Genomic DNA, 13,513 nt, shown 5'->3' with positions numbered 1-13,513 from the left:
GGAAATCAAAAGAAAGCTGGAGTAGCCATATTCATATCAGAGAAAATAGACTTTAAAATAATGAATGTTACAAAAGACAAGGAAGGACACTACATAATGATCAAGGGATCAATCCAAGAAGAAGATATGACAATTTTAAATATATATGCACCCAACATAGGAGCACCTCAATACATAAAGCAACTGCTAACAGCTCTAAAAGAGGAAATTGACAGTAACACAAGAATAGTGTGGGACTTTAACACCTCACTTACACCAATGGACAGATCATCCAAAATGAAAATAAATAAGGAAACACAAGCTTTAAATGACACAATAAACCAGATAGATTTAATTGATATTTATAGGACATTCCATCTGAAAACAGCAGATTACACTTTCTTCTTAAGTGTGCATGGAACATTCTGCAGGATAGACCACATCTTGGGTCACAAATCAAGCCTCACTAAATTTAAGAAAACTGAAATCATATCAAATATCTTTTCTGACCACAACACTATGAGTTTAGAAATGGATTACAGGGAAAAAAACATAAAAAACAGAAACACATGGAGGCTAAATAATGTGTTACTAAATAACCAAGAGATCACTGAAGAAATCAAAGAGAAAATCAAAAAATACCTAGAGACAAATGACAATGAAAACACAATGATCCAAAACCTATGGGATGCAGCAAAAGTAGTTCTAAGAGGGAGTTCAAGCCTACCTCAAGAAACAAGAAAAATCTCAAGTAAACAATCTCACCTTAAACCTAAAGGAACTAGAGAAAGAAGAACAAACGAACCCAAAGTTAGCAGAAGGAAAGAAATCATAAAGATCAGAGCAGAAATAACTGAAATAGAAACAAAGAAAATGATAGCAAAGATCAATAAAACTAAAAGCTGGTTCTTTGAGAAGATAAACAAAATTGAAAAACCATTAGCCAGACTCATCAAGAAAAAGAGGGAGAGGATTCAAATCAAAATTAGAAATGAAATTAGATGATGAAAAAGGAGAAGTTACAAGAGACACCACAGAAATACAAAGCATCCTAAGAGACTACTACAAGCAACTCTATGCCAAAAAAAAAGGACAACCTGGAAGAAATGGACAAATTATTAGAAAGGTATAAACTTCCACAACTGAACCAGGAAGAAACAGAAAATATGAACAGACCATTCAAAAGTAATGATATTGAAACTGTGATTAAAAATCTTCCAACAAACAAAAGTCCAGGACCAGATGGCTTCACAGGTGAATTCTATGAAACATTTGGAGAAGAGCTAACACCCATCCTTCTCAAACTCTTCCAAAAAATTGCAGAGGAAGGAACACTCCCAAACTCATTCTATGAGGCCACCATCATCCTGATACCAAAACCAGACAAAGATACTAAAAAAAAAGAAAATTACAGACCAATATCACTGATAAATATAGATGCAAAAATCCTCAACAAAATACTAGCAAACAGAATCCAACAACATATTAAAAGGATCATACACCACGATCAAGTGGGATTTATCCCAGGGATGCAAGGATTCTTCAATATACACAAATCAATCAATGTGATACACCATAGTAACAAACTGAAGAATAAAAAACATATGATAATCTCAATAGATGCAGAAAAAGCTTTTGACAAAATTCAACACCCATTTATGATAAAAACTCTCCAGAAAGTGGGCAGAGAAGGAACCTACCTCAACATAATAAAGGCCGCATACGACAAACCCAGAGCAAACATCATTCTCAATGGTGAAAAAGTGAAAGCATTTCCTCTAAGATCAGGAATGAGACAAGGATGTCCACTCTCACCACTATTATTCAACATAGTTTTGGAAGTCCTACTCACGGCAATCACAGAAGAAAAAGAAATAAAAGGAATACAAATTGGAAAAGAACAAGTAAAACTGTCACTGTTTGCAGATGACATGATACTATACATAGAGAATCCTAAAAATGCCACCAGAAAACTACTAGAGCTAATCAATGAATTTGGTAATGCTGCAGGATACAAAATTAATGCACAGAAATCTCTTGCATTCCTATTACACTAATGATGAAAAATCTGAAAGAGAAATTATGGAAACACTCCCATTTACCACTGCAACAAAAAAGAATAAAATACCTAGGAATAAACCTACCTAGGGAGACAAAAGACCTGTATGCAGAAAACTATAAGACACTGATGAAAAGAATTAAAGATGATACCAACAGATGGAGAGATATACCATGTTCTTGGATTGGAAGAATCAAAATTGTGAAAATGACTCTACTACCCAAAGCAATCTACAGATTCAATGCAATCCCTATCAAATTACCAATGGCATTTTTTATGGAACTAGAACAAATCATCTTAAAATTTGTATGGAGACACAAAAGACCCCAAATAGCCAAAGCAGTCTTGAGGGAAAAAAACAGAGCTGGAGGAATCAGACTCCCTGACTTCAGACTATACTACAAAGCTACAGTAATCAAGACAATATGGTACTGGCACAAAAACAGAAACATAGATCAATGGAACAAGATAGAAAGTCCAGAGATAAACCCAGGCACGTATGGTCAACTAATCTATGACAAAGGAGGCAAGGATATACAATGGAGAAAAGACAGTCTCTTCAATAAGTGGTGCTGGGAAAACTGGAGAGCTACATGTAAAAGAATGAAATGTGAACACTCCCTAACATCATACACAAAAATAAACTCAAAATGGATTTGAGACCTAACTGTAAGACTGGACACTATAAAACTCTTAGAGGAAAACATAGGAAGAACACTGTTTGACATAAATCATAGCAAGATCTTCTGTGATCCACCTCCTAGAGTAATGGAAATAAAAACAAAAATAAACAAATGGGACCTAATGAAACTTCAAAGCTTTTGCACAGCAAAGGAAACCACAAACAAGATGAAAAGACAACCCTCAGAATGGGAGAAAATATTTGCAAATGAATCAATGGCAAAGGATTAATCTCCTAAATATAGAAACGGCTCATGCAGCTCAATATTAAAGAAACAAACAACTCAATCCACAAATGGGCAGAAGACCTAAATACACATTTCTCCAAAGAAGACATACAGATGGCCAAGAAGCACATGAAAAGCTGCTCAACATCACTAATTATTAGAGAAATGCAAATCAAAAGTACAATGAGGTATCACCTCACATCAATCAGAATGGGCATCAACAGAAAATCTACAAACAACAAATGCTGGAGATGTTGTGGAGAAAAGGGAACCCTCTTGCACTGTTGGTGGGAATGTAAATTGATACAGCCACTATGGAGAACAGTATGGAGGGTCCTTAAAAAATTAAAAATAGAATTACCATATGATCCAGCAATCCCACTACTGGGCATATACCCAGAGAAAACCATAATTCAAAAAGACACATGCATCCCAATGTTCATTGCAGCACTATTTACAATAGCCAGGTCATGGAAGCCACCTAAATGCCCATCGACAGACGAACAGATAAAGAAGTTTTGGTACATATATACAACGGAATATTACTCGGCCATAAAAAGGAAAGATATTGAGTCATTTGTTGAGACGTGCATGGATCTAGAGACTGGCATACAGAGTGAAGTAAGTCAGAAAGAGAAAAACAAATATCGTATATTAACGCATGTATGTGGAACCTAGAAAATGGTACAGATGAACCAGTTTGCAGGGCAGAAGTTGAGGCACAGATGTAGAGAACAAACACATGGACACCAAGGGGGGAAAGTCGTGGTGTGGTGGGGATGCTGGTGTGATGAATTGGGCGATTGGGATTGACATGTATACACTGATGTGTATAAAATGGATGACTAATAAGAACCTGCAGTATAAAAAAACAAACAAAAGAAACAACTAATACTAAACTTTTTTTGGGTTATTTGTATGGAAATATGTTAATATAAATGTTTCAGACATTACATGAAATTTCTAAAAATCTTATATTTTCTGGTATAATGTTATGTCATAATTCTAGTTATTACTTTAAAATGTATATCTCAGAAATAACTAAATTTCTTTGTCAATTGCATTATTATGAGCTTTCATCAAATCTTTAACCGTGGTCATTTTTAAGTCTTTTGTCATTTACAGACAGTTCTGGGTGTACTGTGATGCTTTTGCAAATATGCTCCTATAACAGGGTTTCATCTTCAAGGAATTCAAGGAAAAGACTCTGACAGGTACAGGTTTCTGGTAACTGACTATACTGCTGAACTGAATGAATAAGCATTTTCCGAACTCTAATGGAAAACTGATGAACTCATAAAAGTGCTAACAAAAGATCAAGATGAAAAGAAACATTAATTACATGGGACTGAATGAACTGATGAGGATGATTATAATTCTTGTGACTTTCTGTTTGAATTAAAAAAAAAAAAATCCGGGAAATGTTTTCTGCCGCTATCATGGTTTGTCCGCTAAACTGCATCGTCACTGTGTCCCAGAACATGGGCATCGGCAAGAACGGGGACCTGCCCTGGCCCCCGCTCAGGAATGAATACAGGTATTTCCAAAGAATGACCACAACCTCTTCAGTAGAAGGTAAACAGAATTTGGTGATTATGGGTAGGAAAACTTGGTTCTCCATTCCAGAGAAGAATCGACCATTAAAGGACAGAATTAATATATTTCTCAGTAGAGAACTCAAGGAACCTCCACAGGGAGCTCATTTTCTTGCCAAAAGTCTGGATGGTGCTTAAAACTTATTGAGCAACCAGAATTAACAAATACAGTGGACATGGTCTGGATAGTGGGAGGCAGTTCTGTTTATAAGGAAGCCATGAACAAGCCAGGCCATCTTAGACTATTTGTGACAAGGATCATGCAGGAATTTGAAAGTGACACATTTTTTTCCAGAAATTGATTTGGAAAAATATAAACTTATCCCAGAATATCCAGGGGTTCCTTCTGATGTCCAGGAGGAGAAAGGCATTAAGTACAAATTTGAAATATATGAAAAGAACAATTAATGTGAAAGTGTTTTCTGATCTATTTCAAGCCTCCTCCTCCCCCAGAAAAATTATGTATTTTTTGATGTAGAGACTTTTGTTGACTTTATATCTATGGATAATTATTTCTAAGCAAAGTACTTTTATTCCCCATTAATCTTAACTAGACTGTATCAGATACCATCTGAACATACCATCAGAAACATTTCTTGCTGTAACTTCCTGAATGCCCATCTAGAGTCAAGAATAGGTGACCAGCACTTGCCTAGGGTAGAATATCTACCAAGACAGCCCAAAGTGGGAGAGTGCCCTGGTAGCATGAGTTGAAACCAGAGCCTATAGCGCTAGGAGCTAGGCAGATGGGTCCAAAGGTCAGAAATGGATTATAAACAGAAGAGCTAGCATTCGGTAATTTAAATTAGATCAAAAGAGGGACTGGGAATTACTTTATATCACATTTCTGAAAAAAATTCTCTTCACTCAGACCAGGAGTCAGTAAGTTGAAAAATCCAGGATATTCCACAGGGATAGTAAAGAGGCAGGTATGAGACTACCTTTTCGGTGGTTAAAGGAGAAGGTTTGAGACCTTAAGAAACTTTGTTCCTGATCTTCATTGAGTTTGCATGGGATGTTACAATGATAGAACAAGAATTGGCTGCTCTTTACAAAAAAGAATAATCTAATATCAAACATAATGGCTAAAATTAAAAATTCAAAGAGGTAATACATTGAGAATGAATATTGCTAGAAACCAAAATTAGTAAGTTAGAAACTAAACTTCACAGAATTAAAAAATGAAAATTAAAACATGTTTTACCCATCACGTTAGCAAAGATTTAGATTAAGTATCCAAAAAAATAGCATTTCCTGCCTTATAAATTGGTACAACCTTTTTAGAGTATAAGTTAGCAATATCAATTAAAATTCAAAATATTCTGGGTTTGGACCCAGAACTTCCACTTCTATAAATTAATCCTGAACAAAGATATGGACCCAAGAGTATTTGTTGCAACTTTTTTTTTCAAACTTAGAAACAGCCCAAATGTTGATTAATAAGAAATATGAATAAGAAATAAGAGATAAGAAATAAGAAATAACCAAATAAGAAATAACCAATATGTCTATAAAATGTAACATCTGCAACAGTTAAAAAGAATGAAGTACTGACAGGAAAATGCCAAAAATTGCTAAATTAAAGAAGCAAATTGTGTATAATACTCAAAATGTTTAATAAATGTTCATGTGTGGGAAAAAGCATGCTGCAAAAAAAAAAAAAATCCCACAAGGACTCAGAGGCAAAAAATATACAAATCAATTTTCACTGCAAAGTAAAGGAGCTGTTACAGTGGAGGATTACTGGACTGAATGTCAATATTATGACATAGTATGAGAGTGTTTCACGTTTGGTAATTGCAATCATTGTTGCTTTTGTTGTGGTCATCCATTTACAATGCTTGGCGTCAGTCTATCTCTTGTAAAAATAAAATACAGTGTGTATGAAAAAAAAAGGGAGGAGATATGGGGATATAGGTATATGTATAGCTGATTCACTTTGTTATAAAGCAGAAACTAACACACCATGGTAAAGCTATTATACTCTAATAAAGATGTTAAAAAAAAAAGAAAACAAATGACTGAAGCAATAATAATGGCATCTATGCTTTCTCATCTTCACCTGATCACTGGAGATTATCATGCTCTCCTTGGAGGCAACTTTCCTTCTCTGTTACTGCATGTCCTCTCCCCAGGTAAGACTCATGCTAGAGAGAGTACATTGAGCTTATAAAAATAAATGGAGACAAGAATACTACTACTACTAATAATAATAATAAAAGGAGACACAGATCATGTGATTAGACACTAAACACAGTAAGGAGAAAAGAATCCCATTCTGGATTTCTTTCCATGAAATGTGATTCTAATTCAAAACCTCCTCAGCTAGAATCAGATCTCTGGATTTATTTCATCTCTAGTCAATGGCCAAAGAACTGGTGGCACTGACGCTGAGTCATGTGCTGTGCCTAAACAGACCTCCACTAGTGATTTCCCAAGACTCACCTTGGCATGTGCTGAGTCAGCAGTATGCTATGCTACCCACTCCTTCAGCATGCTCTGTGCAGGGGAGCATGCTTTGCTGTGGCTTTAAGGAAAACAAAAAACTCGGTTCCACAGCCTTCAACTCAAAATTTAAAGCATTTCAAAGCATTTTACCTTATAGAGTTACTCAACAATATTTTTATATTCATTCAGAAGTCATTTATTGAGCCCCTATTATGTGAGAGGCCCTGGGTTTGTGCCCAGGTTCATATATATGAATAAGTTGAAGCTCTGCTCTCAAGGAGTTCATAACTTAGGAGGAAATGCAGAGGGGAAACATGTCTTTGCAGTATAGCGCGCTACGAATTCAGGCACAAACAATGTACCAAGAGACATAAGGGAGTGGGTAGCCAATAGGGAGGAATGCAGCATGAAGAAAGTTCACCCAAAGAAGGGACATGAAAACTGAATTCGGACACCAGTGTAAGAGGTTGCCAGGAAGAAAAATTAGGGAGGACAGTTCAGGCAGATGGATTAGCAAGCACAAAGGCACGGACATCTGAAAGGACATGGAGGCTTGTGAAAATAGTCTGATATTTCTGGAGCATGTGGAGTATATAAGGCAGAGGTAGCAGAGGAGTGTGTATCCCAGATCCCAGGCCCTACCTGTCTGAAACAGAACCAGAAGAGCCTGATGTTGAGGAAACCAGGGGCTGAGGGAGGGTGGTGTCCAGTATTTCCAGAACTGGAGTAGACCACAGTATAAAAGCATGACGAAGGTCATCCCATTCACTTTCCTCACTCAACAAATCTTAACCAACCACCTGCAATGTGCCAGGCACTGTTGCAAGGCTAGGGTTAAGAGCAAAGTCTCTGCTCTCTTGCCTTCAAGGAATTTGCATACTAATGGAGAAGAAAGTGTACAGATAATAGATGAGCAAGTGTGTAGTAAGGACTAAGAGGGAAAATAACATAGACAAAGTCATGGGAGGTGGTGCACATTTAGATGTGGGTATACAGAGAAGGATGCTCTCAGGTGGGGGCAGTGAACAGAGCACTGCACTGTATGAAGTGAGGAAGAAGGGCAAGCGAATCCTGGGGGAAGAGTACTGCCCTGTGGGAATAGTGAGTGCACAGGACCTGAAGTGGGAGGGTCTTCAGTGTCTTCAAGTCAGCATAAGGAGGTCACTGTGACTGACACAAAGTGAATAAAAGGAAAGATGGCTGGAAGTGAGGCCAGAAAAGTGACATAAAGCTAGTTCGTGTAGGGCCTTATAGGCCATTTTAAGGACTTTGGATTTCGTTTTGAATGAGAAGGGAAACTGTAAAGTTTTGAGCAGGAGAGTGACATGATCCGGTTTATATTATTTCTGTCCTCATCAATTAAGCAAAGTATTTAAAAGTGTCCTTTAGAATGATGAGGTCTTTTTGACCTCTGAGGTGGCAGATTCTGATCCCCTGTATAATTTATAATGGCACATTATAATCATGCAAATATGAATTATAGGTGAAAATCCAAGCCTACATTTTTCTTTATAGTTTAATTGTAGGTCATTGCTTAAAAGCATCAGATTATAAAATCAAACATTTTCAAATGCTACAAGGACTTCTTTTTAGATTTTTCTTACAAAATTAAAATGCACATTAGAGCATGCATGCTTTTTCATCCATCTGTACATGTCTGCGTACAAAGTGCAGTAAAAGGATGCTCCCACGGAAAACGCCTCATGACAGTTCACGCTTGGAGAAGTGGTGAAGGCAGCACATCAAAGAGCAGCTGCTAAAAAGATCCCGGGCAGCGGTTGTGGTTGCTGGGCTTCAGGATGGCCCCCAGCACCTCACTCACCACTGGACCAGTGCCCTTCTGGGAAGGCACCAAAGGAAGGGATTATCATGGGCATTTGTGGAAGAGGGTCAGTGCTGGGAGCTCTAAACACACCAGGTATAACTGGTGTTCTCCACCAGCACCAACCAGAGTAAGCCCTGCTCTTCTTCCTTAACCTTCACCCTCCATCTCCTCACATAGTCAACACACACACACACACACACACACACACACACACACACACACACACACACTTTGTTCCTTTCTCTCTTGCACCATCTTCCTTCTTCTTTATTGATTCGGTTTTCCATCTTTGGCAGCTCCCTTTCTCTCTTTCAGACCCATGTTCAACCCATCAGGACATCCTGTTGTCTACACTTTCAAACTATTCAGAAACTTACCACATCTGAACACCTCCATTATCATTACCCTGGCCTAGGTCTACATTTCTTACCTGGATTACAGGTACAGCCTCCTAAGAGGTACCCTATTACCTCCACGTCCCCCAACCCACTCTCTATTCTTTCAACACGGCAGCCAGGTTGACATACTTAATTAGGTCCTCATCATATTTCTCAGGGTAAAAGTATTTTTAAATGACCTACGTCTCTGCACAAGGAGGCTGACTAGCATCTCTCTGAGCCCATCTCTTACCACTCTCTGCCAGAACTCTATTCACAAATATGCTAGACGCATTCCAGCCATCGGGGTTAACAGTAGCTCTTGCCTCTGCCTGGAGTGCTCTTTCCCCAGATGACTAACTCCCCCACCTCAATCAAATCTTTGCTCATATATAATTTTCTCATTAAGACACTCCCCAGCTCTGTCACTCCTAACTCTTTTATTCTGTTTTTTTCCCCCATAACACTTATTACCTTCTAAAGTGATACATGAGTTACTTATTATGTTTATTGTTTATTTTATTGTCTAATTCTCTCTACTAGACACAAGTTCCCCAAGGGAAGAAACTGTTTGCCTCTTTGTTCACAGATGTACCCCAGGGACATAGAAGAGTGCCTAGCATGTGTTAGATATTCAATAAATAGGTGTTCAATGAAATGTCAAATGATAGTTCCTGTGATTTTTTTGTGCTTTCAGCTCAGGTTTTCTTGGTCTCTCATTCTTCCTGAAGTTTCTGTACATTTCACAAATAGATATTGAAATGAGGTTTCTCCAAAAGCCTTCAAAGAAGGGGACCAAACTCTGCAATGTTTTCTACTGCCTGCCATCTTGAAATTGAATTCTTCGGCTTCAACTGTTGTGCATAGAAAGACTCCAACTCAAGACATCCAGTTTCTATTCTTGGCACTGCTCTTAACTGTATGACCTTAGTAAACTTTCTTCAACTATTATTTTCCTCAACTGTAAAATGACAGGGGCGGGGGGGGGGCAGGGAGAGGAGATTCACTTAAATGGTCTCTAAAGTCAAATGCAGCTCTCACATAATTTGTTATGTCTCAGAGGTACTACATCAAAGTGATGCTTTTTCCCCTTCTTATTCTCTTTCTCTTGCATTTGATAAGAAAAACCACTGCCTGGGTTGGGGGAGCGGGGGTGAGGTATTTGGGTGAAGGTGGTCCAAAGGTATAAACTTCTAGTTACAAGATAAATAAGTTCTGAGGATATAATGTACAGCATGGTGACTATACTGTATTGAATATTTAATAGCTGCTAAGAGAATAGATCTCAAAGATTCACATCACAAGGGGGAAAAATTGTAACTATGTGAGGTGATGGATGTGAACTAATCTTATTGTGGTGATCATTTTGCAATTTATACATATATCAAAACATTATGCTATACACCTTAAATTTATACAATGTTACATGTCAATTGTATCTCAATAAAACTGAAAAAAAAAAGAAAAGAAAAACCATTTTCTCAAGCTCAACATCCTTTCTGATCAAAATCTTTGCTACATATCAACCTATCTGCCCTTATCTTTTCAGGTCAACTCTGAGGTGTGTCTTTCCTTTGATGACTCTGGACTCTACAGTCGAGAGCAAACTACTTCACAGCAAGAACAAAGTATTTATGAGCTAAATTCCTAGAGCGGAATTTTTTAAATTTTGTAAAAGTAGTACTTTTAAAGAGATTAGAGTTCTAAATATGCCATCTAATGAGTTTATATTATTATTTTGCTACAATAAGATGTTAATTACAGTATGCTGTGTTTTTAAAAGACTGAATCCTTGATGAGAATAAGGAAACTATTTAAAAAGAGCACATTTCAAAAGTTAGCGCAATAGGTCTAAATCTTATTATATTACTTCATTTAAATGTGTGTGTATATATCAGAATACCACACAATATATTCTAACTAGGAAAATATAAGTATATATATTCAAACTAAATATATATGTGTGTGTATATATACACATATATGTATATAATATCTAATTATATATATATATATCCCTAGTCCATAAAGTTAATTCATTTAATTACAGTTTTAAATGTGACATTTAGTAAGTTTATATTGCTTTAGTACATTAAAATGTCAATGTTAACTTTAGAATTCTGTTAAAAAAAAGAGTATTTTAAGGGACTAAGGGACTTTCCTTGCTTAAGATGTGTCATAGAACCAGTAATAGTTCTGACTAATTCAGAGATATTACTCAATGTTTCTCTGAGCTGAGAGTTCAGAGAAATATCCTTCTCAATGGTAGCTCTTCCTTGTTTGGGACACTGTCAATGAGTGTCATGTTATTATATTTATACCATTATATTTGGTATTTCTCTGAATGTGGAGAGATGCTAGCTTCCCAGGCAAAAATCCTATACTCAAGTATAGCAAGCTGGGAAAAATTATAAGATTGCTAGTCTATCAAAATGGATAAAGTGATTCTTATCTAATTACCATATAAAAACACAGTGGTAATAGAATTAAGAGATTTGCTTTTGTTGAACTCTATATTGAAATTTGGTTTAGAAAAATTAACAAACCAGAATTAGGAGACATAATTAGTTTGGAGTTTTTAGATGTCATTTAAGAGTTAATATTTAAATTTTATTAAAATGAACATTCTTTTGCTTTGAAATATAGAAAGAAATGTATATATGTTTATATGTGTCCCTTTCTAGTCATTATTTTATGAAAGTACATAAAGACCATGTATTTTAATATGCCAAAATGTGGCTATAATTTTGCAACAGTGGTTTTCAAGAAATATTTTATTATGATGCCAAATGTGGGTCCAGTAACTTACAGATGGTCTTATGTCTTTAGTTTTATAAGTATTGGTAAATCAGTTCTTCCTAATTTGTAAAAGCCAGGGCTGGAAAGGAACAGTTGCTGTGCCACTCTCCAATTAACAAAGTACCCACTCGCAGGTAACCAATGCTGAGCCCAAATAGAAAGAACTAGGATCTTCCCTAGGGTAATGCACTGCAATAACTGATTCCTTCATGAATCCCTTCAAAACTGTCTGTGGCTATACAAGTAGAATGTGGTTTTTCCTTGTGGTTAAGTGGGCACCTACAAAGATGCTAATTCCACAGCAGACTTTACACTCTCTCTCACATCTGCCTACCTTATTACTCCTTTACTCTCTCCCCTCCTTTCTTCCTCCCCTCCTCCCTTCTTTCCTCTCTTCCTTCTTTCTTTTCTTTTCTTTCTTTTCTTTCCTTTTTCTAATCTGTCTGTCTTTTTTAGACCGATTTATTCTTAAAAGACATGAAAATAATTTAAAAAGAATTTGGAAAAACATATCGGAACACAAATTTTTCACCTTTGTTCCTTAGGTAAAGACCAACTGAATAACTGAGGAAGGAAGTCCATTCAGAGAGAACACAGTCCACATACGCAGGCAAGGGAGGCAGAACAAGCCCCTGCAACATGTATCTTTCCAAACCTTTGTTTATTTTCATTTCTATAGCAACCTGGTGGTTGTAAAATATTGCCATAATGAAAATAGAACACAAATGACAGTAAAATGTTCTTATAACTCAAATAGCAGAGAATTGTTTACAGAATTCGGAAATGCTGATTTTTTTTTTAAATGGGCTCATAGCAGGAAAAATTTCTACCTAAGTCAATAGTAAATTTCCCCTCCAGAGGGACAATGAGATGCTCGTGACACGTGCACTTTGGAAACTTAATTATGTGCCCATTTCTTGCTATTACTTTCTTTAACCAAAAAAATCCCTAAAGAGATTTTACTACCATCAAATCAGTCATAGGGATTTCTCTGCTTTCAGTGGGGTGCAATGTGGGGTTTAGTATACATGTTGCATTTCCCGTCACCCTATGAGCACAGAATATTCTTTTTTGTAAAGTTTTAAATGAGCCTCTCTTTGGTCTTTGCACAAGTGATTGCATTCCATAAAATATTATTACATAAAGCCAAAGCACCCTGGCTAGACATTAAACTCAGTATTATAATAAAATCCAATTGAGAATACACACACACACACACACACACACAGACACACACAGAGACACACACACACACACCACACGCACTTTGAAGAGAATTTTAGCCTTTACATTTCTTCTCAAAAGAAGAGAAGATAGGGCTTCCCTGGTGGCGCAGTGGTTGAGAGTCCGCCTGCCGATTAAGGGGACACGGGTTCGTGCCCCGGTCCGGGAAGACCCCACATGCCGCAGAGCGGCTGGGCCCGTGAGCCATGGCCGCTGAGCCTGCGTGTCCGGAGCCTGTGCTCTGCAGCGGGAGAGGCCACAACAGTGAGAGGAGAGGCCCGCGTACCGCAAAAAAAAAA

General features: G+C 37.1%; 1 protein-coding gene and 1 pseudogene across 1 annotated transcript in view; one reads left to right on the top strand and one right to left on the bottom strand.

Annotated features, from left to right (window-relative positions):
• HDAC9 (histone deacetylase 9) overlaps positions 1–13,513 on the bottom strand; it is an 812,002-nt gene that overhangs the window by 159,091 nt on the left and 639,398 nt on the right. The gene's annotated exons all lie outside the window — the stretch shown is intronic.
• Positions 4,370–5,089, top strand: LOC115853622 (dihydrofolate reductase pseudogene; annotated as a pseudogene).

The sequence above is a fragment of the Globicephala melas genome, chromosome 9, assembly GCF_963455315.2.
Source record: "Globicephala melas chromosome 9, mGloMel1.2, whole genome shotgun sequence".
Lineage (NCBI taxonomy): Eukaryota > Metazoa > Chordata > Mammalia > Artiodactyla > Delphinidae > Globicephala > Globicephala melas.
This window is presented reverse-complemented; position numbering and strand designations above follow the sequence as displayed.